At 46.1% G+C, this 23,741-nt stretch overlaps 1 long non-coding RNA gene across 4 annotated transcripts in view; it reads right to left on the bottom strand.

The window, feature by feature from the left end:
* Positions 1–23,741, bottom strand: part of LOC138504513 (uncharacterized) — a 187,182-nt gene that overhangs the window by 57,435 nt on the left and 106,006 nt on the right. For 3 of the 4 annotated variants that reach the window (XR_011279852.1, XR_011279851.1, XR_011279854.1), the window contains one exon: positions 15,377–15,481. This is a non-coding gene — a long non-coding RNA (uncharacterized lncRNA). Of the gene's footprint in view, positions 1–11,871; positions 12,725–15,376; positions 15,482–23,741 lie in introns of those variants that run through there. The other variant, XR_011279853.1, reaches the window with a different exon arrangement.

Raw genomic sequence — 23,741 nt, 5'->3', positions numbered from 1 at the left:
GCCTAGCAGTGCCATCACACATTGGCCTGTGATTGGCATGTCCAATACACATACATGACACATGCCATCACACAGATGGCATGTACCCTAGCCATGTCACACATGTGACAATAGGACTGAGAAATGCCTAGTGAAAGTGGTGGAATGCAGACAATCAGCCTGAATGAACACAGAATAACATGCAACTATGTTGTGGCAAGATGACAATTCAAGGGCAACTGGCGTGAGGTTGGGCTGAAAGTCTACGGTTGCCAGAAGGGATACTGCAACACCCAAATCCTGGTGCGCAGAATGTATTGGATGAAGCACATGGGAGACCCAAACCACTCAGGCACACACCCCCTCACCTGGCACTCAATCAAAAGCACTCACACACACCATGCACATGGATGACACACACATGCATGTGCACTCACCGGACAATGCCTCGTAATCTGGCAGGTCTCCCACGCCTTGGATCTGTTCCTCCATGACGTAGGTCCCAGCAAAATACTCATGTGGAGTGAGTTCTATGTCCTCTGCCGGAGACCTACCTCCAGTCATTAGAGTTGCGGCATGACTTGAGGCCAGCTTTTTCTTTTCCCTGCGCTTAAGGTCATTCCAGCGTTTGTAGCAATCATTAGCTGTGCACCTCACGAATCCAAGGGCACTTATGAGTTCCGCAATGGTCTGCCAGTGTGCCTGACGTTGTGCAGGTGTGGTCTTGCATCCTGCAGTAATCACCATTTTGCTGTCATATGCGGACACATACTCCACACGTGCATCAAGTTCGACCTGATTGAAGCTGGGCTTCCTTGGTGGGCCGGACTGTGTAGCCGTGTCTGGGGCATCAGCCTGTACTGGACGAGCACTCTTCCTCTTCCGCTTGGAAGGTGGTGGTGGTACTGAGTTTCCTACGCCGCTCTGGACACTAGGGGCAGGAGCCCGGTGGACTGTGGACTAGGAGTGTGGGAATGAACACTCACCATGGGACTTGGTGCAGGCATTAGCTGAAGTGTGATGTAGTCAGGGGGAACGTCAGCAGGATGGACTAGGACCGACACTGTCCTGGCTGGGACACTCTGAGCTGGGGTGGATGGGGCCGCAGCTGCCCCTGCAGCCTCCCCACCCTGCCTACTCGGGGCAGCAGATGACATAGCTGCCCCTGATCCACGTGGGCTGGTGACACCAACGTGCACCGCCACACTTGGCCTAGACCTGCTGACCTGGAAGTCAGCCATGGAGTCACCCAGTGCCAGGTCTGGTGCCACAATGGGCTGGTCCACCAAGGGCTGAGCAGAGATGGTGTCAGCCACGTTACCCTCAACCAGGGACGGGGGGGCATGGTGTCCCTGACTGGTCACCCACACATGGGGGGCTAGGGGCACCATGCAAGTCCTGGCCACGTCCCCTACCGTATCCACCACAGCCACCTCTTGTGGCTCGCCCACCTTTGCCACCCTTACCGCGTGCTCGCCTCCCAACCATGGCACTGATGTTGTTGTGCGTATGGGAGTTGCAGTAAACTATTGTCCTGGGCAATTGGGGGTCAAAGGGGTAGGGTACCAGATGGAATTTTTACCCTAGTGCTCTAGCAAGGCTGTATTTGACCCCTGGGGGAAGATGACGGGTCACGCAACGCACAGGCACCCCGAAAAAGGGAGATAATGTGCACGCAACCCCTCCTAGAACACGTGCGTGGAAAATAAAACCTGCACTACGCTGTGGCACCCAGAAACACAAAAATGAACGTATTCCTGTCACACGCAGCCTAGACTGACCTCTGAAGGGGTAGGCAACACACGGGGCAAGCACAGATGTCAAATACGTGCGCGACTCACCGTCGCGTGAAAAATATGCGCGTGTGCGCGTTGGCAACACCCCCGCCAAAAGAAGAATTGTACGCTGTCTGAGGAGACAGGACAACAGGAGAAGTGAACGCTGTTTGAGGAAACAGGCCCAGGAAAAAGACAAGAAAAGAAAAAGCTGTCAGAGGTAACAGGGAGTACGAACTTGGAACGCTGTGAAGTAAATCGCGTGTGAACCGACAAGAAGTACAGATTTCACCCACTCGCTCTCCACGAAAAGCACATACAAGGAAATGGCGTTCTACACATACCTTTTAAAGATGCCCACACGTCCAGTGTCACTTCCGCGTGTACGCGCTAAGGCCCTATCCTCCAATCACACGAGCTGACACTCTGACGTGCAGTCATTGGACATGTAACATGCACCCGTGTACAGGGAAACGCCCGCGCACGCACGTCACAGACGCGCATACGCGCTGGTGGCCTTTGGGCCAATGAATTTGCGTACGTGTGCTGACGCGCTTACGCGCTAAGGCCCTTTCCTCGAATTACACGCAGACGTGCTGGATTTTCACGTGCCAAATCACTCATGTATCAAGCTGGCCACGCGTAAGCACACGGAAGACCACGCTCCTGCCCAGAAGGCCGAATTACTGCCCCCCAGAGCCTCGAGCACGCTCCCACCTGCCATCTGCTGCTGCCTGATTGCCTGCTGCCCACGTGCCCTGCCATTTGCTGCCTGCACATCAGCCAGGGGTGCTGTTGCTGTGACCACCCCTGCTGGAACCGAAGACTCCCGACTGGGATTCCATCGCTCCACAGCCCAGCCCCAGGACCCAGTTGCCCACCCACTCCTGCCTCTGAGGTTGTCATGTTGGGCACTGCAAGATCTGGCACCACTGACAACGCCCGGCCAGAGAGGCAGAGGGGCACCAGCTTCACTGACATCGAAGTTGGTGTCCTGGTGGAGCAAGTCCTGGGGCAGTATGATGCCCTCTTCGGAAGTTTGCGTGCCGACAAGGAAGGTCGGACTCGGATCTGGACGGCATCGTGACTGCCATCAACGCGGAGGGGGTGGCAGTCCGCGACTTCCAACATGTCAAGAAGCGCTGGGAGGACTTCAGGTCCAGGACCCTCAACAAGGCCCGGCGCCTCTTGAAGGCAGCAGATGCTAAGGGGCGCTGGGGCCACTTGTCGGACGATCAGATGAGGGTCCTGGAACGCATATCCCCAGCGCTCCACGTCCAGGTCCTTTAGAGGCAGACCCGTCTGGAGTCGAGCGGTAAGTGTACATACATCATGATTGTAAGCTGTGCATGTGGTGATGTGCCAGTAGTGTGCAGGTTGCACATGTGTTTGTATGGGGAAAAGTATGGGTGGGGGTGTACAGGGCCGTGAGGTTAACACATGCGAGGGCTGTCATGTGTGAGGCATGGATGGTGCTTGTGTGTGTAGGCTTGCATGCCAAATGCAGTTGTGTGGGCACACATGTTTGGATGAATGTGTATGTAAGTAGGCATGTTCGTGATGTCACACATGGATATTGTTTTCAGCTGCATGTATCAGCACTGTGTACATGTGCATGTGTGTGTATTTGACAAGGGTGCAACAGTGATGCAACATGGATGCATGTGACAGCGGGATGTGGAAGCCTGATTGGCAGATGTGACATGGATGCCGATCTGAACACTGCGACCGTTGGCAGAGGTGTACACATGCATGCAAGTATGGTGGTGTGTGTACATGTGTAGTGCACTCCCTGTGTCGCATGTGATGTCTGGCTCACCTTTGCCTGCTCATGCTGTTGTATGTGAATGGATGGTGCTGGCAGTTGCGATATGGCTGTGGTATGGCTCATGTGTGCAAGTTGAAATGACATGTGTGTTGGAGATTGTGATGCCATGTCTGAGGTTTGCCAATGCCACTCATGTACAACTGTCATGTGTGTATGTGTCCATTGGACAGTGCCCTGATGCCTGTGTTTTATTTCTCCCTGTCTGCAGCGTCAACTGATGAAGAGGGCGGAGAAGGTGCTGTGGAGCACAGCGGCGGGGATCGCACCGCCAGCCGGAGACGCAAGGCCCGACTCCCCTCCCAGGTTGTGATCTCGTCGGGGAATGAGGAGTCCGGTGCCGCATCCCAGGCCGCAGCTGCCGGGGGGAGGTCCAAGAGGCGGAGGTCGGAGTTGGACTCCTCGGCAGCAGAAGGGGCAGCTGGGACCCCACAGGGCCCAACGGGGGAAGATGGCACAGAGTCATCCAGGTTGGTGGGGGGTTTGGTGGAGGAGGAGGCCATGCAAGCAACAGAGACGGGGTCTGGAGGTGGGGATTCCACTGGTGCTAGTGGTGCAGTGCAGAACCAGGGACAGGAGGCAGCACAGGCCGCCGCGGAGGTGCCTGTGTGCAATCCTGTCCCTGATCCTGTCACTGCATCATCTTGCACCAGCAGGGATGCCTACGTCCAGACCTGTTTGCAGGCAGGGGATGAGCTCACAACAACTGGCCTTCCTCTGCCTGCGGAGGTGGCTAACCGGGTCCAGGTTGAGCCTGTCCTGACTGGTGTGGCGTTGCGTCAACGTGCCATGCGAGGTGACCTGCAGTCTTTTCATGAGGAGACTGCACGTCATCTCGAATGGCTCGTTGACCGCGTTGGCCTACTGGGACAGGTCACCCAGGCCGGATTCCTCCGTTTGATGGGGCTTGCTCAGACCCCCTCCTCAACTGAACCCCCTATGCGCCAGTCGTCCTCCGTGCCATCTTCCCACCCATTAGTCACTCGGGTGCCCTGTGGAGCTGCCTCTGACGGTGCAGCCAGGCTGGTGGAGGAGGCATCCCTGCCACAGTCGGGAGTCGAACGTCCAGCAGGGGTGGCCACATCAACGACTGCACCCCAGCCGGTGGAGGATGTGCAGGCAGCAGGAGCCAGGGCACGGGCAGAGGCACAGCCGCAGCAGCAACAATGTGGGAGCCATGATGGCTCGGGGCCTTCGACATCGGAGGGGCAGGCATCGGCCGGAGGGCAGGAGGACCCAGGACGGGAAGTGTCTTCCGTGTGGCAGCGGTTGGGCCACACCATAGATGCGGAGCGGCAGCGGGCGGAAGAGGCACGGATCACGATGGTCAGGGCGGAGAGCTCCATGCGGAGGGCCCTGAGGCGGGCCGAGTGCCTCGAGGCAATCCGCAGGGAGTTGGAGGTGAACATGTCGATGGCCCTGCAGACCCTCGGGGCCATGGAGGAGGACCGCCTCCAGGACATTGAGCAGGAGTTCGATGATGCCCTGGGCCGGAACATCCCGAAGTGAGCCGTAGTTAGTGTTAGGTTTCCTTTGGTTTTGCATTTTTTTTTTGACCTTTTGGACAATGGGCCACATTTTTGTATATAGTTTTTTTTATTAGGTAGTGTTATTAGATAGGTTTCATTTCTTCTGTTGGGATCATGGACCCTGGATTGTTTGTTTGTATATAGTTGACTGTTGGATTTTCTATTTTTTTTTCATGATTTACCCATGGAGCAATGGTTTTCGATTTTAATTTTCCATTGGATTTACTTTTGTGAACTGTGACTTTGGACACCTTTCCTTTGGATTATGATTTGTGGTTTTACATTATTTTTTTACGGACATGCTGCTTTCTTTTTTTCAATTCCCATTTTCGTTTGTTTATTTTTGATTCAATTTATGTTGCTTTTAATACATATTTTTTCTTCAAACTTCAATGTGTAGTATCATCTCATTGGTTTGATGCATATCATGACATGGGTTTTGACATTCACTGACACCCATTGTGTGTATGTGAGGGACATGTGTTCATTTACAAACTTGCCATTGGGGTTGTATCATGTAATTGCCATTTCTAAGTGGGTGGATGCAATACTCGGGTGGGTGTTTGGCATTTGGAGGCTGCCCATAAGGCCCAGGGATCTAGATTGTGATGACATGTTGGCTGCGGGACATGTGTGGGGGCCTGGTGGAGGGTGCCCTGCACTGCTGGGGGATGGGGGTGCTGGGAGACATGTGTGGGGGCCTGGTGGAGGGTGCCCTGGATGCTGGGGGTGGGGGTGCTGGGAGACATGTGTGGGTGCATGGTGGAGGGTTTCCTGCACTGCTGGGGGGTGGGGGTGCAGGGGGACATGAGTTGGACATGAGTGGGGGCCTGGTGGAGGGTGCCCCTGACTGCTGGGGGGTGGGGGTACTGGGAGACATGAGTGGGGGCCTGGTGAAGGGTGCCCCTGGATGCCGGGGGTGGGGGTGCTGGGAGACATGTGTGGGGGCCTGGTGGAGGGTGCCCATGACTGCTGGGGGGTGGGGGTGCAGGAGGACATGAGTGGGACATGAGTGGGGGCCTGCTGGCAGGTGCCCCACAGTGCTGGGGGGTGGGGGTGCAGGGGGACATGAGTTGGACATGAGTGGGGGCCTGGTGGAGGGTGCCCTGCACTGCTGGGGGGTGGGGGTGCAGGGGGACATGAGTGGGGGCCTGCTGGCAGGTGCCCCACAGTGCTGGGGGGTGGGGGTACAGGGGGACATGAGTTGGACATGAGTGGGGGCCTGGTGGAGGGTGCCCCTGGATGCTGGAGGGTGAGGGTGCAGGGGGACATGAGTTGGACATGAGTGGGGGTCTGGTGGAGGGTGCCCTGCACTGCTGGGGGGTCGGGGTGCTGGGAGACATGTGTGGGGGCCTGGTGGAGGGTACCCCTGGATGCTTGGGGGGTGGGGGTGCTGGGAGACATGTGTGGGGGCATGGTGGAGGGTGCTCTGCACTGCTGGAGGGTGGGGGTGCTGGGAGACATGTGTGGGGGCCTGGTGGAGGGTGCCCCTGACTGGTGGGGGTCGGAGTGCAGGGAGACAGGAGTGGGTGCCTGGTGGAGGGTGCCCTGCATTGCTGGGGGGTGGGGATGCTGGGAGACATGTGTGGGGGCCTGGTGGAGGGTGTCCCTGGATGCGGGGGGGTGGGGGTGCTGGGAGACATGTGTGGGGGCATGGTGGAGGGTGCCCTGCACTGCTGGGGGGTGGGGGTCCTGGGATACATGAGTGGGGGCCTGCTGGTGGGTGCCCCTGACTGCTGGGGGGTGGGGGTGCAAGGGGACATGGGTTGGACATGAGTGGGGGCCTGGTGGAGGGTGCCCCTGGATGCTGGGGGGTGGGGGTGCTGGGACACATGTGTGGGGGCATGGTGGAGGGTGCCCAGCACTGCTGGGGGGTGGGGGTGCTGGGAGACATGCGTTGTTGATCAGTAGTGCAAGGTGACATGTGGCTTGGCTGGGGGGCATGCCCATGGTGGATGGGCTGCCTGCGGGACATGAGCAGGGTTGCAGGGTAATCCCCTGTGGTGTGGGCTGCCTGCAGGGGCCGTGGAGGTTGCAGAGCGAACACCTGGGAGGACCCACATGGTCAATTCACGTGTAGTACTCCCCGGAACCCCTGAAATACACGTACCCTGCTGAAATCGCGTGTGAGACTTCCCGCGCACCCCGAAATACACATACCCTGGACATTCGCATGTGGAACTTCCCGCGCACCCCTGAAATACACGTACCCTGCTGAATTTGCTTGTGAAACTTCCCGCACACCCCAGGAACACACGTACTCAGGACATTCGCGTGTGGAACTTCCCACGCACCCCTGAAATACATGTACCCTGATGGAATCACATGTGGAACTTCCCGCGCACCCCTGAAATACACGTACCCTGCTGAATTTGCATGTGAAACTTCCCGCGCACCCCGAAATACACATACACAGGACATTCGCGTGTGGAACTTCCCGCACACCCCTGAAATACACGTACCCTGATGGAATCGCGTGTGAAACTTCCCGCGCACCCCTGAAATACATGTACCCTGCTGAATTTGCGTGTAAAACTTCCCGCACACGCCAGGAATACACGTACCGAGGACAATCGCGTGTGGAACTTCCCGCGCACCCCTGAAATACACGTACCCTGATGGAATCGCGTGTGAAACTTCCCGCGCACCCCTGAAATACACGTACCCTGCTGAATTCGCGTGTGAAACTTCCCGCACACCCCAGGAATACACGTACCCAGGACAATCGCATGTGGAACTTCCCGCGCACCCCTGAAATACACGTACCCTGCTGAATTAGCGTGTGAAACTTCCCGCGCACCCCGAAATACACGTACACAGGACATTCGCGTGTGGAACTTCCCGCGCACCCCTGAAGTACACGTACCCTGATGGAATCACATGTGAAACTTCCTGCGCACCCCTGAAATACACGTACCCTGCTGAATTTGCATGTGAAACTTCCCGCGCACCCCTGAAATACACGTTCCCCGCTTGAACTGGTCCAGGGTTAGCGCAGACATTTGCGATGAATTGGGGATTTTGATGGCTTTTCCTTGCGCGAGGGCGTTCTTGGGGGCGTAACTGGCATTGCTGCAGGGTCGCTGCGCCACTCTGCGCCACGGCTGGTTTTGGAGGCTAAAATCCATGAATATACTGTGCGATGAAATGGATTTTATCGCACGCGGCTGGTGCAGTGTATCGCACAGGGACACTGTGCGCCAGCCGCTTTCACCAGTTTTGTGCGAAATTCTATGAATTACCCATCTCTGTGGTGTCTATTAGCTTTGGGCTCTTCAAGAGTGATTGATCATTTTAGTTTTATTTTATTGCAGACTAAATCAACATCCAACAATTAATCAGAGGCTCTGAACCACATGTTTTCAGGGAAACGAGACCAAGAATCAAAAACAAAACAGAGAAAATCTATGTATAAATATTTGGCCATAGACTTACATTACAAATGTCCTTTTATTTAATAGGTTTGAGGCTTGTGACAGAACTAATTTTAAAGCTGTTTTCAATGCGATGGTATTGATGTCATCTATATCTGAATTCGAGATTTCACAATCGTGTGGCAACCTCAAAGGTGTTTATAGTTGTCCCAAAAATGTTATAAATCTGAAAGTTAGGAAGATAAATGCTTATTAAATAAGATATCTGATGAGGAAGTTTCATATTCACAACTATGTTAGTTTTTGCAAAAAGGGTCAAAAACCATAGCTTGCACATGCAATAAGTTGCCGAAGTGAAAGTCATTTCCTCAGTTCCACCTATCCATCATGAGTAGGGAAACTTTAATATCTACATATTATGGCATTTGTCAGTAAATTACTACATTTTACAATGTAGGGATTTTTTGAGTGCAAAAGCAATAGCTATAATGAAAATGATAGAAGGTGTGTACCTATCCACTTCACTTCAATCATGGAACTCCTGAAACTTGGAACAATCGGCAGACAAGGGTGGAAAGGATTAGGAATGAACTGCAGAGATCCAATGAAAAAGTTCAGAAAAATAAGTTCATACCTGCTAATTTTTATATTTCGCGGGAGGGACTTACATTAAAAAGCCTTGCTCTATGGAGAAGGGACAGACAGAAAAAACAGACACAAAAAAACCCACCTAAAACCATCTTGTAGGGAGAGCTGCTAAACATCTTGAAGTGGAATTGCCCTTAATCCACCTGGGGGTATCCTGAGACAGCTCCCTGATCTCATTAACATGGAAAGGGCTAATATTAATGGGGCATTAGCTTTGCATGGTTGAGAGAAACTGGGAAAACCAACAGCTGACTGGACCCTGATTTTTAAGGAGAGCCAAATGAGGGATGGATGGTGGGAATATCTTTGACAACAGCGGATGACCAGAACTGTGCTGTTCCCACAGAGGAGCCTGGCTGTCTTTCCTGAGTGCCCCAAAAGCAGATGTTCAATGTAAGTAGAATTGATTCATTTAAAACCAAATGATTGGGGGATCTGCCTGCTTTAATAGTGGATGGGGGGCAAATTCTGTAGATACTTGGGATATTTGACTGAATCTTAATTTAATTAACTCCCAAATAGATTGACATGGGGGGGCTTGGAGGAGTTCAAAATGTCCACCCCCTTTCCTAGTGTAAATGAACTTATAGTCACATAAAGTAATTGTGTGCCTTTCTTTTTCCTGTCACCCCAGATTTCCTCAATGAACAAGGGGTGTGCGTGCCACAAAACAAAATCTATAATCGTCACCGTTCCCAAACCTTGCCTTTAAAACAAAAAGGTGTTTGTCCCAAAACAATATTCCCAACTGACACCACTTCCCATAACCCTGCCTTTCAACTGAAGGTGTTTTTGGCCAAAAACGAAATTAACAACTGCCACCACTCCTTAAACATTGCATTTAAATAAAGGGGCACCCTTGGCCCACAACGTAATTCCTAAACTGCCCCCACTCCCTAGACCTGGCCTTTAAACAGAGGGGTGCCGCATATAATTAATGCCTGGGTTTTTGGTGTTTGGGGAGTGAAGTAGTTTGAAAAAGTGAAAACCCAGTTCAATTCTCCATTGGAAAATATACACTAATTCCAGAGAGTAAGGGACCCAGATAGTAGAACAATGTTGTATTGCTTTTGGTGGTGAAGAAAGAAAGGTGCTATCAATTAACAGTATTTCCAAAGAGGTTTCTGTGATGGCAAACTGCTAGCATTTTCAAGTGTGCAGGGAAACCCCATGTATCCAGCACTGTATGTGTAATGTGTAACTTGTTTTAAAATCAAAACTGTACTTTGTTTTCAATTTAAATTTTATCAAGTAATATGTGCCTGTGCGCTGACTACATGCTGTGTTGAAGATTTGTTTTGTGCAACAGAGAAAGTGGCCTGTGTGACCATTAAAAGAAATTAATTGACCATAAACATTGAATGAATTAATATTCTGTTTATAACCTGGCCTGGTTCTTGGCTCATTGTTGGCACATGGCGAGGCATCAGTGTGGCTCTAAATGAGTCACAGATAAGGCTTATTGAGTCCAAAATGAATGGCTTATCATGGGTCATTTTAGTTGGAAGGAGGACACCCTAGGTTAAGTGTGATGTCCCAATATATCGTTACACAGCATAGTCCACTGTTTGATTATTGCAGCATCTAGTTAGGTGACCTATAAACCAGGAAAACATTTTAATCCAAAACATCAGTGCATTTCGATTGATTGCCTTGTTGATCTGGCAGGGGCTTCTGAACCAAATGCAATGAGGTATTGTAAGCACAATAGGTTTTACAATTACTAAAATGTAGAACCATCAGGTAAGATGTAATGTTCTTTATGACAAATACATACACTGGTACTTTATGATCATTCTGTAAAATTCGAATTTGCCTGGTGGACCCGAGTAATAGATTTTGGAATTGCCCTATTATGGGTTCTGCACGGGTCAGCTACCTCCAAGCTTTTAACAACAGGGATCTAAGTATGTCCCTTAAACTGAATAGATAGAAATGATGGGTTCATAAAAAGCTGAGGTAGCTATAAAAAGAGCACAGTATAAAACAAAATCCTCTTACTTTGCATATTGCTTTGAATAAGTAGGAAATTAAGCTAGTATTTGCTGTGATCCTAGATGTTTGAATGTGTTTTTGAATGTTGTTATTGTTGTTTTATAATGCACAGCAAAGCATGTGTGCAGTGGGGCTGAGGGGGTAGGAATGGAAAAAAGGAGTGCAAAAAATGATCATCATTTACTCGCATGTAGTCTTTATGGACATTTTCCACAGTATAGTACCATAATAACAGTAGCATTTCTGGGGGAGGTTATAGCAACCCAGGCTTACCTGCTCAAGGGGTGCTCAGCATGGTGTGTTTAATAGCTCAGGAGGGAGCTGTAAAATCCTGTGGGCAAAGCTGTCACAAGTGGAGGTTACTTCTGGGTAAGGCCCCCGACAAGGAATCATGGTTTGAGATATTTCTTGAATTCTTTCTGACTCTGCTTTTGCTGTAAATCCAGTGCTGGGCTATTCCAGAAACCCATGACATGGGCATTGAGTCTCTTCTCTCTGATTTATTATTTTATGTATCTGTTGCGGCTTAGGATCCATTTGTTGGAAGCTCTAAGTGATCAAATATGCAAGCACAAATATGAGATAGTTAATGACGGACCCAAGCCGCCTGCACCCAAACCTTCCTACAGTGTTGAGATCAATACAGAAAAATGTATTAATTACCAATCTGAAACTAATTGTTTAACAATACATTTTCATCCTCCGCAACCAACACGTGTTTCGGCCACTTCTAGGCCTTCCTCAGGGCTGCATCAAACACATTTTATTTGTTTATTTATTTAAATTTATATAGTGCACAGCGGCCCTGAGGCATCGTAGCACTTGTTACAGAGAGCTTCTTGGATTACAGGTTTTGCATTTTACAACAGTTGGTGAGCATTTCAGAGAGTATGACATTGGTGCCTGTTCCTTGGTTACAGTGGAACAACTTGGCAGTGCAGGCAGTTGCAGATAGTTGATTAGTTAAACATTTTAATTTTTAAGCATTTTACGGAAGACAGTGTAGGATTGTTCATTTCTGAGGGCAGAGGGGAGGGCTTTCCAGTTCTTGGGTGCTAGGTGTTGGAAGCTGGCACCTCCTGCTTTAGCTCTTTTGAATGGGGGGACGTAGACCTGATTGGTGAGATGAGATATTGTATGTCTAGTTAAGGTACAAGGTGAGATCTTTTCAGATAGGTAAGGGGGGTGTTGAGTGAGAGGCACTTGTGTGTGATGACCAGGGTTTTAAAAAGGGTACGCTCTTTGACTGGCAGCCAGTGCGTGTCTTTCCTTGCTTAGGATATGTGTTCCCTTTTTGGGATACTCAATTCAGCTCTCAGGGCATTGTTTTGCATTACTTGAAGTTTGTTAATGTTTTGGGCCGAGGTGCAAGTTTAGTGCCGATAGTGGCTCTAGCAATGGATAGACAGTTTTATGGCACATTGATTGTAATATTCAATTAAACAAATCAACATAGGGTTTGATAACCCTTTTGTCATGATACAATATATGAAACAGAAACGAATTGTCATTTTAACAAGTATCCATAATGTTGAATGTTGCATGTATCACAAACATCACAAACATCACAAACATATAACAATGTCCATAACTGTAATCCTATTTGTCAAGTCACATATTTATATGGCATGATTTGCCCAATCAAATCACATGATATGTAAATATGCATAGTATGATAACCATACAGATTATCCAAATGGACATGACCAAAAAATGAAAATGAAAGAGAAGATAAACAAAAGTGTGGGTAGGAGGAGAAAGGGAAGAAGAAAACAGACAACCGTCAGAAGACAAAGATAATTGAGATTGATCTGTATTCTACAATTCCAGAATGAAGAATTACTAGCACAAGGGACCTTGTTCATGAAAATAATGTTTTTCTTTTTTTTTAAATGCATGCAGTGCATGTCACCATGGTGTGATCTCTTAAAATGGAGTGTCCCACTGGGATTGATGGGTGTAGGAGTGGCAGTAGGAGCTTAGAATTTTAGCATGCACATGAAGCTCATCATTTTAGCATACACATGTTAGCGTGGGTTTGAACTGCAATAGGGAATCAGGGGCTGAAACTCAAGAATGTGAGTCTCAGACAGAAATGCAGAAATGCACAAATGCACAAGGCATATGATTGAAAATGCACAGAGCGCATGCTTAAAATTGCATATTATTTCAGGATAATATTTCAATGGACTGGTCTGCACTTAACCTACTACTAACATATATTAACATACTAATCCAACCCCAGTTCACATAATTGAATCCCTTAACAACATTTAGTGCAAATTAGTCTATGCGGAAATAATCTGAAGGCAAATTTGGAAAATGCATAATGCTCTTTTTAATGGGAAAGTAAACGTGCAGACTGGGTTTGTACTGAGCGATAAAAATGCAAAGATCTGTTTCCCTGAAAGTAAGCCAATGTGTGAAGCAGGAAATCCATGGAGAGATGTATGTTGTTGCTCTCCAACAATGAAATCACATGTCGTTTCAGTGGAATGATCTGGTCATGGGGATGGTCATGGGGAGGTTTCCTTGATTGACAGAGAAATCAAATACAAAGGGCTGTGAATGGTGGTGTTCATTCAGGGATATCTTTAGGTGCTGGGAGAGATGAGGACAGGGGGCTGACAGGCAGATGGATTTCAGTGCGTGGGGTCGGTTGATGTTGGAGCAGTACTTATCTAAGCGACCCGGGTCGGGCTGAAATGCGAGAAGGCTGATGAAGATTCCCATGCTGAGCTGAGTCAGAAATAACGCCAAGAGATTTAGGTAATCGTGCAGTGATTGAGGAGTGTGTAGTATACATGAGAAATGCTTACAAGTGTGATAGAAATATATTTATTTTAAAGTAATTCACGATCTATATTTTACGTGGATTCCCATTTATGTTTTTTTTACGATAACAGGCTCCTCACTGCCAAGGATTGTGAGAGAAACATTCAGGGTTTCCTCGGCAGACTGTGCGCTGGCCAGCCAGCAAAATATGTGTAAGTTAAGCGTATTATTATAAAAGCTATCGAATTTGTGTGAGCTCTCTAATGAAACGCATTGTATTCATGTTCGATTGTAAGCCACTGTAAAGTAGTACAGCATGATGCAACTGTTTGGACATTTTCTGAATGTTAACATTTTATAAAGCCACAAAAGAGAAACATGAATTGGATTTGTACTGTTATTATGTGTCTGAATAATTGTTAGCACATAGACGGAGGTCGAACAGGTGGCAAGCCTATTTTACTGCAGGTAGTAATTCACATTACTGCATGTGGTAAAACATAAGACACATTGGGCCTCATTACAAGTGAGGCAGTACGGGGTTAATGGCGCTGGTAAAGGTGCCGGTGCTGTTAACCCTGTACCGCCTCATTACGAGGTCCCTCGCGGGACCCGCTCTGGACGTCTGGTCAGACCAGACGTCCTTTGCGAGTCCCGCAAGGGGAGCAGCAGGCTAACAACGGGCCCGTCATTAACGGGCCCGTTGTTAGCATGCTCCCCATTCCCATTGAGCCCTATGGGGGCTCAAATGAGAATGGGGATGGTCCGGGTCTGGGTTCCCTGAATGGGGAAATACTGGTCCCTCCAAAGTCGTAATGGCCCGGTATTTCCCCATTCAGGGACCATGGACCCGGACCCGGGTTTGGAGGCAGCCATGCCCTTATTAAGGGCATGGCTGCCTCCAAACTCATAATGAGGTGCATTGTTTTTGTTATGAGTTGAGTTTTTAGAAGTGCTATGCGTGTGTGTGCCTACAATTATTTGGTTGTGAAATGATCAATGTATTTTGAAATTCAGCCACAATGACATTTTGCAGTATTGTACATAAAATACTGCGAGAAGATGGCATAAGCTATCTACCCAGTGTGTATCAAGTCCAGTAATTTGTTGTGGTCAATGACCCTGGTAGAAAAACAATTATCAGGCAGTATTCTGAAAATAGTCTCACCACGATAGAAGTACCCCAACAAATTACCACACTATATAATACCACCATAAAATACCAACCAATATCACCATAATAAAAAAGATACCACAAAGTAATAGGTACAACCCAAAATAAATCTAACATAACCTATACATTCCTCCAACTGTGCAGGGTGCAGATCCAAAGTGAAAGGAGCTCCTATAAATTAATCACTATTGGTCTATTACAAATGCTACAGTGTCATTGCATTTATGTTCAGAAAAGGTACATCCACCTTCACCCTGAAACTCAGGCACTAGCCTCAAAAGTCAAGTGATTCAGAAACCAACCTTTAATATTTCCTATTGACCACTTCTTTCAAAGGTGCGCCGTTTTTCTCACACTTGATTTTGGGTTACTCGTATCCATGTGCATCAGTTTCCTGCTTGGTGTCACTATACAATAACAGAGACAAAAATACAAGAGGTCAACAATATTCCTAAGTGCATATCACACTGATAATTTTTGTCATGGCTTCAAAATAAATGTCTTGTTAGACATACCCATGTGTACTTGTGCTTCCAAGTGGTTTTCAAATGTTATATTTGATGCAGTAGCCATGATCATGCCTTCAACAAGAAACAGGCAAACTTGTAATTAACATCCTGTTTGTTCTCTAATGTATGTCAAAAAAGCACTTGCTCCCTTTTGGGTAACCAGCGGTGTCACGCATGTGTAAGAAAACAGGTGCCATGTTGTTTTGGCATTTTGTATTTTCTATGACATCAGCGCAATACGCCCAAGGTCATAGATAATTACCATACGTCGACATACCTTTCTACAATATTTGTATCATTTTGCATTGCTTCCGATGTGAACGGTTGGTTTATGAGAAGGCATTGCTTCTCATGGACCAACTGTGGGTGTGAACGTTAGGTCATCCCTACTTATGTGCTTCCCTTCTATCAAATAAAAGATCTTATTCATAAATGTATTTATATTTATTGATTTATAAAGCGCCTTACGCCAAAGCACTGATCAACAAAAAAGCATGCACATGCTCCATGTACATGCAGAGTAGCTTTTGTCTTTTCAAATCCTTGGCAATAGGATATTAATTCATTTGCACTGGCAACAACTTAAATTGTGCAGAAATGCACGAGTTATGGTTTAAATCTGCTGAGTTTAGTGATGAGGCACAGACCTGTTATCTATTCGATTGCTGGCAATTGAAATGGCTTCATTCATTCTAACAATATCCTGGAGTATAAAGTAACATTCAAATTCTGGTTACACTCTGCTGTAAGTTGAATGAAGATGCGCGTTCACTCTCACCTTCCTTATCCATGCACTGATGATACATTGTTGATGGTGCCAAAGACCACATTTTAAAGCAATGATTCTTATGCTATACAAATGCAATACTAGTCACTAACGGTTGGCATTAAACCATTAAATGAGTTCTATTGTGACTACTCTGCAGGTCAAACGTTTCTCCAAGCAGAGAGTGTGAGATAGATCACTCTCCTCGGCTGGCATGTTCCTCTGGAACAGTCTACCTCCTCCTTTCATACTTGAGCCGGATCTTCTCATGTTGTGGATACTTCTCAAGACCTTACTTTTCTCTTCCTCCTTCCCTGTCCCTGTCCCATGCTAAACTCTCCACCTGTCACTGGGACTGGGACCTGGTCCATTCAGAGATGAGACCACCCCACACCAGTGCCTCCGAGCATCCTATGCCAGAACTTGCCCACAGTTGCCCTTTTCCAGACTGTCCCTAACCCGTCCTCCTGTGCACTGTACTGTTCACCTCTCACCCTTTTCCTCCTGGCACTTGCCACCATGGCCTGACCAGCACTTGCTTGCACCTCACCCGTGGGGGTACCCCACTCTTGCACTTCTCCCTCTTTCCCCCAATCCGCTTGCACGTATCACCTTGTTGTGCCCTTGCACGGTAGAATTGTCACAAGGCCAATATAACCTTTTCTTTGTTCTTTGTTGTTGTAGTCTTATGATTCCCATCCTCCCATCCTGTCTTGTGGCACCTGAAAACACCTGTGTATAGACACCTTACAAATGTCCAATAACATAAAAAATAAAAAAATACAATTTCCACATATGTATTCCTTGATGGATATCCTGTATTTGCAACATAAGCATCTGAATTATCCTAGGCAAATATGTTTGCTGCATTATGAACTTTGTACAGCCTTGCTCTTAAAGACAGAGGGCCTCATTACGAGTTTGGCGGCAGCCATGGAGCTATTAGCTCCATGGCTGCCGCCAAACCGGACTCCTTTACCGTGTTCCCTGAATGGGGATTTACCGGGCCATTCCGAGTTCGGAGGGCCTGGTAATTCCCCCCTCAGGGAACCCGGGCCCGGGCCTTCCCCATTCCCATTTGAGCCCCCATAGGGCTCAATGGAAATGGGAGAGGGAGCTAGTTCTAAATCGGACACCATGTACTCATGTAATGCAATAGTGGTTAGAGAACCTGCCTTGTAACCTATCTACAAATTGAGCACTATTTCATCCCTTTCCTGACTTCCCCGCACAGTTGCAGAATCGAAAGATAGTCCCTGTTTGAATCTTTAATACTTACATTTTCAATGTATGGATAAAGAACCCCATTGTCACATCACATAATCACCTTAAACCTCTAAACCATTCTTCTATATGACACAACATGTATATGTATTGTGAATATATATCATAAAAAACACTCCTATTTCATGGTCTGCATGGTGACCCTTCATGATTGTATGATGCTCACAGATAATTCTTGCTTCTAGCTTTCACAGCTGTTTTTCTTGATCTCCTACCCTCAGTGTGTTGCAAATATGTTTAAGTCCAACAAATTGGATATTCTTCTTGACATCTAGTTGATGGTTTCTCAGCCAATGCACATATATTGGTAAATTAAGGTATTCAATTCCAAGTGCTCTCAAATGCTCTCTTTGTCACACTCATACCTCCCTGATGGTCCTACCTATGTAAAAAGTCAACAAATACATATCATTGTGTATGCCAAGTACTTGGACCTGCAATTCAAAAAAACATTACTCTGAAATGCTTCTCTTGTATCAATGACAATCTCCTTCGTTTCTAGGGCTGCTTTTACACGCGACATGTTCCGCATTTGTAAAAACCAGGCAAATTACCATGCAACCAAGCCTTGTGCTGGATTAAGATATGAAGGACTCAATATAGATCCCAGGGTGGGCGCACGTGTATGTACAAACGTGGGCCCCTCGCTGATTTACTGCTCAAGATTGGATCCATCTCCAGAACAGACCAACTGAGTATGAAAATACGGTTTCATGTGATTACAACGAAAAGAGGAAAAACAAACACTTTTTTCACGACCTGAAAATAACTAAAAATATCATTTTTTGTTTTTATAACAAAATTGTATTTATTTTTTATTTGGAGGTCTGCCACCAGCCCCCTGTTTCCCTAGGTCCATAACCCCGCCCCAACTGCCTCCGGAGCCATTTTATTCCCTTAGCCCACACCATATATATTTTAAATAATACATTCAGTATTTTACGTTATTTTAGGGTCGTTTAAAAAGTTGTTTGTTATTCCTAATTCGTTATTAATACTATATACCAAAAAAAACGTCCATTAATGTGTAGCACAATCCCGAAATGCAAAGACACTCTCAAATGTCTTCTAAAACAGGGTGGGAATATCAGTGTGCTAAAAGAGAGGAGGGCAGGAGAGTTACAAAGGAGATCCAGGGATATGAGATCCAGGGATATGAGATCCAGGGATATGAGATCCAGGGATATGATGGGAAATCCATTGATTCACTGTGAACTGTGAATGGATTCACTGATATTGCTGCAAATACAAAAATCACTCTTTCTTGCACACATGATCAAACATTTTACAGATACACACACACACACACCCCCACACACACACACCCACACAGAAACACAACAAATGCATGTCACTTGCATGTAAATATAGCCACACGAAATCTCAGATTGCAGACGTGTCACTTATAATTCATTTGTGGTTCAGAGTGATAATATGTTGATGTGGGACCACTAGTTGCAAATTCCGAAAGCATGTATTTGTAAATTATTTTTTAGTAGAAAAAGATTTGTTTTCATCTCCTGAATCAAAATATGAATTGCATATCTCACAACCATGAAATAGCTTTATTGTTCACATGTGCAAATACATGCCATAATGTGGGCTGACTTACTATACAATGGCACAGTGAGCTGCCAGAATACACACATTTTGCAACAAATCATGACCTGCATGAAATGTTGTGGGATTAGTACAATAAAACATAGGCTCTCAACCAAACAGAGCCTGTGTATCTTACTTAAATCCAGATCAGTAATTAACCTATCGAAATAGCTATTTTCCTCAAGTTATTAATGGAGATTACATTTTTAGAACATACCTAAAAAGAACACATTTCACAAATCCCCAGAAGGTTTATAGGCCATTGGAAGTCCTGAATGAATTCCAGAGTTAATACATTTCTGTGCAGCACATTTGTTCCCACTTTACAATCTATTCCTTTGAAAAGTTACATTGGTTGTGTCTTATTTGTGATCTCCTCACCCAAAACCCCTACACAGCTCTATATCCTTTGATCAATGTTTGCTAAATTTAAGAAACATTTGGCAACACCTTTAATATTTTTGTAATTTTTTCATTGATCCACAGGTCCAAAGTCGATGCCTTTCAATAAGATAGCAATGACTCTGAGTCCATGAACATTATGTTTTCTTATGTTATCTTTGAGCCATAGAATATATTGTCACCACTGTGAAAGCCCTAGTACACGGGCCAAAGTGCATGTTTTCATTGACACAGTACGACCACTATGTATCCTGCGGCAACAGCTCCCTCTAGCAGTGACAACAGGCGAAGCTATGCAAATTGGACCACTCTATATCCTAAAGCAACAGCTCCCTTTAGCAGAGCCTTCTGTGCATTTGGGCAGTCTCTACTGCGCATTACTGCATTTGACAAACATACATCTGGCCTTTTATATTATTAAAGATTAGTGACTACTTAAATATTAATATATCCAATTCCATCTAAATCATGCAAATCTGTGATTGAATGTGGGTAAAATGTATTATCCCATTAAATAGATCTGAGGGAACAGGCTCATTTGAATATGTTTTGTGTCAAAAAGCAAAACATATACATCAAATTGCCAGTTTTACTGGTATGTAACTATTGATTGAACACAATTACCCTAACATAATTGGAATGTTTAATTATGAAGTAGAAATAATGCTGCTATTAAAAATATTTTGAAATTGAAGTTATAAATAATTAGGCATAGACATTGGTATTATTCATTCAAATTAAAAATAATTATTATTTGTATACCATGGGTACACTTTAAAAGGTGTATTTATAATGTGAACCTATGTTTGGAAATACATCTTTTTAGAAAATTAGTTCTTTACAATAAACAATATAACATATTTTTCTTTAATTAAAAAAGCAAGAATGACACACAAAGAAATATAGTAGAAATTCTTCTGTGTGTATTTTTTTTATGGCAGCAATTAACTCTCATAATTAAGTCTGCTGAATATTGTGATGCAAAATATTGCAGAACATTTGAGACAATGAACCTAACTCTGAAATGTTCAAATTCCTTCATCCCCTAAGAAACATTAACTATTCCTGTGGAAATCCCACAGTTGGTGGTGATTGACATACTGCAGAATACAATGCGAAAACCCGCCCACATATCACACAGCATCATCTATCTTTACTGGTGTACAAATCAAGCCTTCAACAGGACCATGATGGGGAATGTCCAAGCTTGAATCAATGATAATGGCAACTCCAATAAAGAAATGTGTAAAATCTTCAGGGAAAAAGCGGATCCATCCTTACTCATCCTGCTGCACCTGCTTCACTCTGAGAACAGCTAATGGATTTTTCAAGCAATAAAAGCAATACCCATTGAGCAAACATCTCAGCTACACCCTTTTCCAGTGACCTATTAGGCTTGCCTGACATAAATTGTCCACTGGGACAAGTTAATTTCTACGAGTTTACCGTGGCCAACATACCAAATCGTCCCAAGGCCATTAACTGCTCTAAAACATCTATGCCATTGATGGACGCATGAAATTCAAATGTTTCTTAGAAATATTCCCCCATCACTGTGTTCATCAATGTGTCATTTACAGCTGGATTACAGCTCCAACATGTAATCATCACAACACACTTAAAAAGAAAGAAGAATTCAGTACCAGGCATTTTGATTAACCACCGACCTATTTTAAATCAAACTGTTTATCAAATTGACATTAGGAACAGTTGTTACTATATGCATTCTCACATTACGTGGAATCAAATGGACTACTCAGTAATTAATTACCAGCTATGCACCCATTCTCTGAAAGATACTGAGAACTATGCACTGAAAATTGAAGTCAGAGGCAGCATGTACTGGCAAACACTATCCAACCGATTCACTGCAGTTCATACTGTGGACCACAGTCTGAAACATCTGCTGGAGCAGCCATGACTGCCCGGTTATGGATTTTTATCTTTTCTGCATTACCCAACGTTCCAAGTGACAAAAGTAGCCTCATTGTCCGAAATCAGTGAAATATCTTGTTGTGTGTGATGGGTTGCCATATGTGATGGTGTGAAAGCCCCAGTTTTGTATTGTTATGATTTTTATTAAAATAAAAAGAAGCAGGTAATTCTGTTTCTGAAAGGGCGGTCTGTTAATCCCGAACATGCACTAAAAAAAGATTCCATACCAAAATTGTAGTGCAAACATATGGCATTGCTAAAATAGTCCACAGACACCCTTAGAGTTCTTGTGCATTCTGGACAGATGCTGTGACACAAAGTTACAGCGGGCATCAGTGATGTTTTAATCTTTTCATGCTCTGCTTCCAAATGTAATAATTGTAGGCCTTGGTCAGTCTGGTGGAAAGGAAATCTGTAAATATATGCCATGCCTGGCCATGGTATGGTGACTACTAAGAGCACAAAATTATACAGACACAGCAATTTGATATCACAATAGTGTCAGCACTGTGAGCAGGGACCACCTCGGACAGGACTGGTGTGCATTGAACATGTGAAACAATAGTCATAAGACTGCCGTTTTCATCCCAATGCAGGAAAGGCAACATCTTCCTCCAGGTTACAGGAACCATCCATAGGGAATATCCTGGAAACCAATGCCACAAAGGCAATGCTAATATAACACAGCCACACACACAACAGGGTCGTGAGCTCTGGGGTCCCTAAGGCACTTCAAGAGGGTAGAGTTATAGTTGACTAAAGGCTGAGGTGGACCTCCACCAGTGGCTTACCCCTCACCCCCCCCCATTTCCTGAAAGCAACTCTGTGCATAACGGCAGAAGGCAAAGTACATTTGTTACATCAGCCTGGATTGGTCCTCTTACTAAAGGCTTGTTTTGAACAAATCACCCCTCTGTCATTTCCCCCATTATAAGGAGAGGAAATATTCACCCTTTTTTTAATCCACCTCTGGACTCTCAGAAGAACAAGAAGAATGTGTCTATACCTCTGCTGGCGATGCATTCTATTCTAGCACACTCTGCAAGAGAGTTGGCACAGAAGGTATCCCAGGCAGAGGAGAGCATTGTCCCCTTACAATCTGCAGGTGTCAGTGGGGTTAACTCCAGTGGATCAAGTCCTTTGTGCTGCAGAGGCGTAGCCAGGACTGTCTAACAAGTGAGTCCTAAAGCTAATGTAGTTGGGCCCACCACAGTGATGTGAACAGCTGTAAATGCCCACACTCTGCTGCTGAGTGGGCATTTGCAGATTTTGGGTGGGCCTTGCCCTCTGAGGCCCTACCCTGTCTACGCCTCTGTTGTGCTGGCTGTGGAAGTGGAACCAGGAACTTGTGCTGGATGTGAAGATGAGCCTGACGGTGCCAGACAACTTCCTGGAGTGAAAATGCAGAACTAACGTAAACTTTTCCACTGAGACCCTCGTCTGGCTCTTGCAGAAAACACAACACCAAGCAAGTGTCCTTTGGATTTTATTTATTTATTTATTTATGTATTTATTTATTTATTTACTTATTACATTTGTTTAGCACGCAGGCAGCCCAGGCGCATTGTGGCGCTGTTACTTGTAGGAAAACTTAGTTACAATGGGTACAGGTTATGTCTTGGGTTACAGTAAGACATGGTACTGTGTCAAGCAGTAGGGCGTATCATACAACATATGCATAAAGTATTGGGTACAGTAGTGGGCATACATGGTAATCCTGGGAGCTTGAGCATATGGAGTTGGTTAGGCGAACAGGGTAGTATTCATGGCTTTGCAGAAGGCAGTCAGTGTAGGTTCAGATCGCATGGAGGTGGGGAGGGTGTTCCAGTGTAGAAGGGCAAGGTAGAATCTCCTCGAATTGCCAAAAAGCATTGACATCATTTGACTTTCTAGCATAAACAGCTACAGTATTCTGATTCTGTGTCAAGCTAGTTGAGCCTGCTTAGTGACAAAGTTCTAAGCTTCTCTGCACCCCAGGCCGACGACTTGTCCAGCACTGCTGACATGAAATCTGCCATCTCCTGCGTCTTAGTTCCGCAAGACAATTCTGCTGCCGAACAGCAATGCATCATTGTACTAGGAGCTGCCACTCGCTAACTCGACAATGGACTGGTGCCAATAGCACCCAGACTGCCGATTCTATGCTGAAAAGCCTAGTTCATTGCAGTC

The sequence above is a fragment of the Ambystoma mexicanum genome, chromosome 11 (genome assembly GCF_040938575.1).
Source record: "Ambystoma mexicanum isolate Mex_15411 chromosome 11, UKY_AmexF1_1, whole genome shotgun sequence".
NCBI classification, from domain to species: domain Eukaryota; kingdom Metazoa; phylum Chordata; class Amphibia; order Caudata; family Ambystomatidae; genus Ambystoma; species Ambystoma mexicanum.
This window is presented reverse-complemented; position numbering and strand designations above follow the sequence as displayed.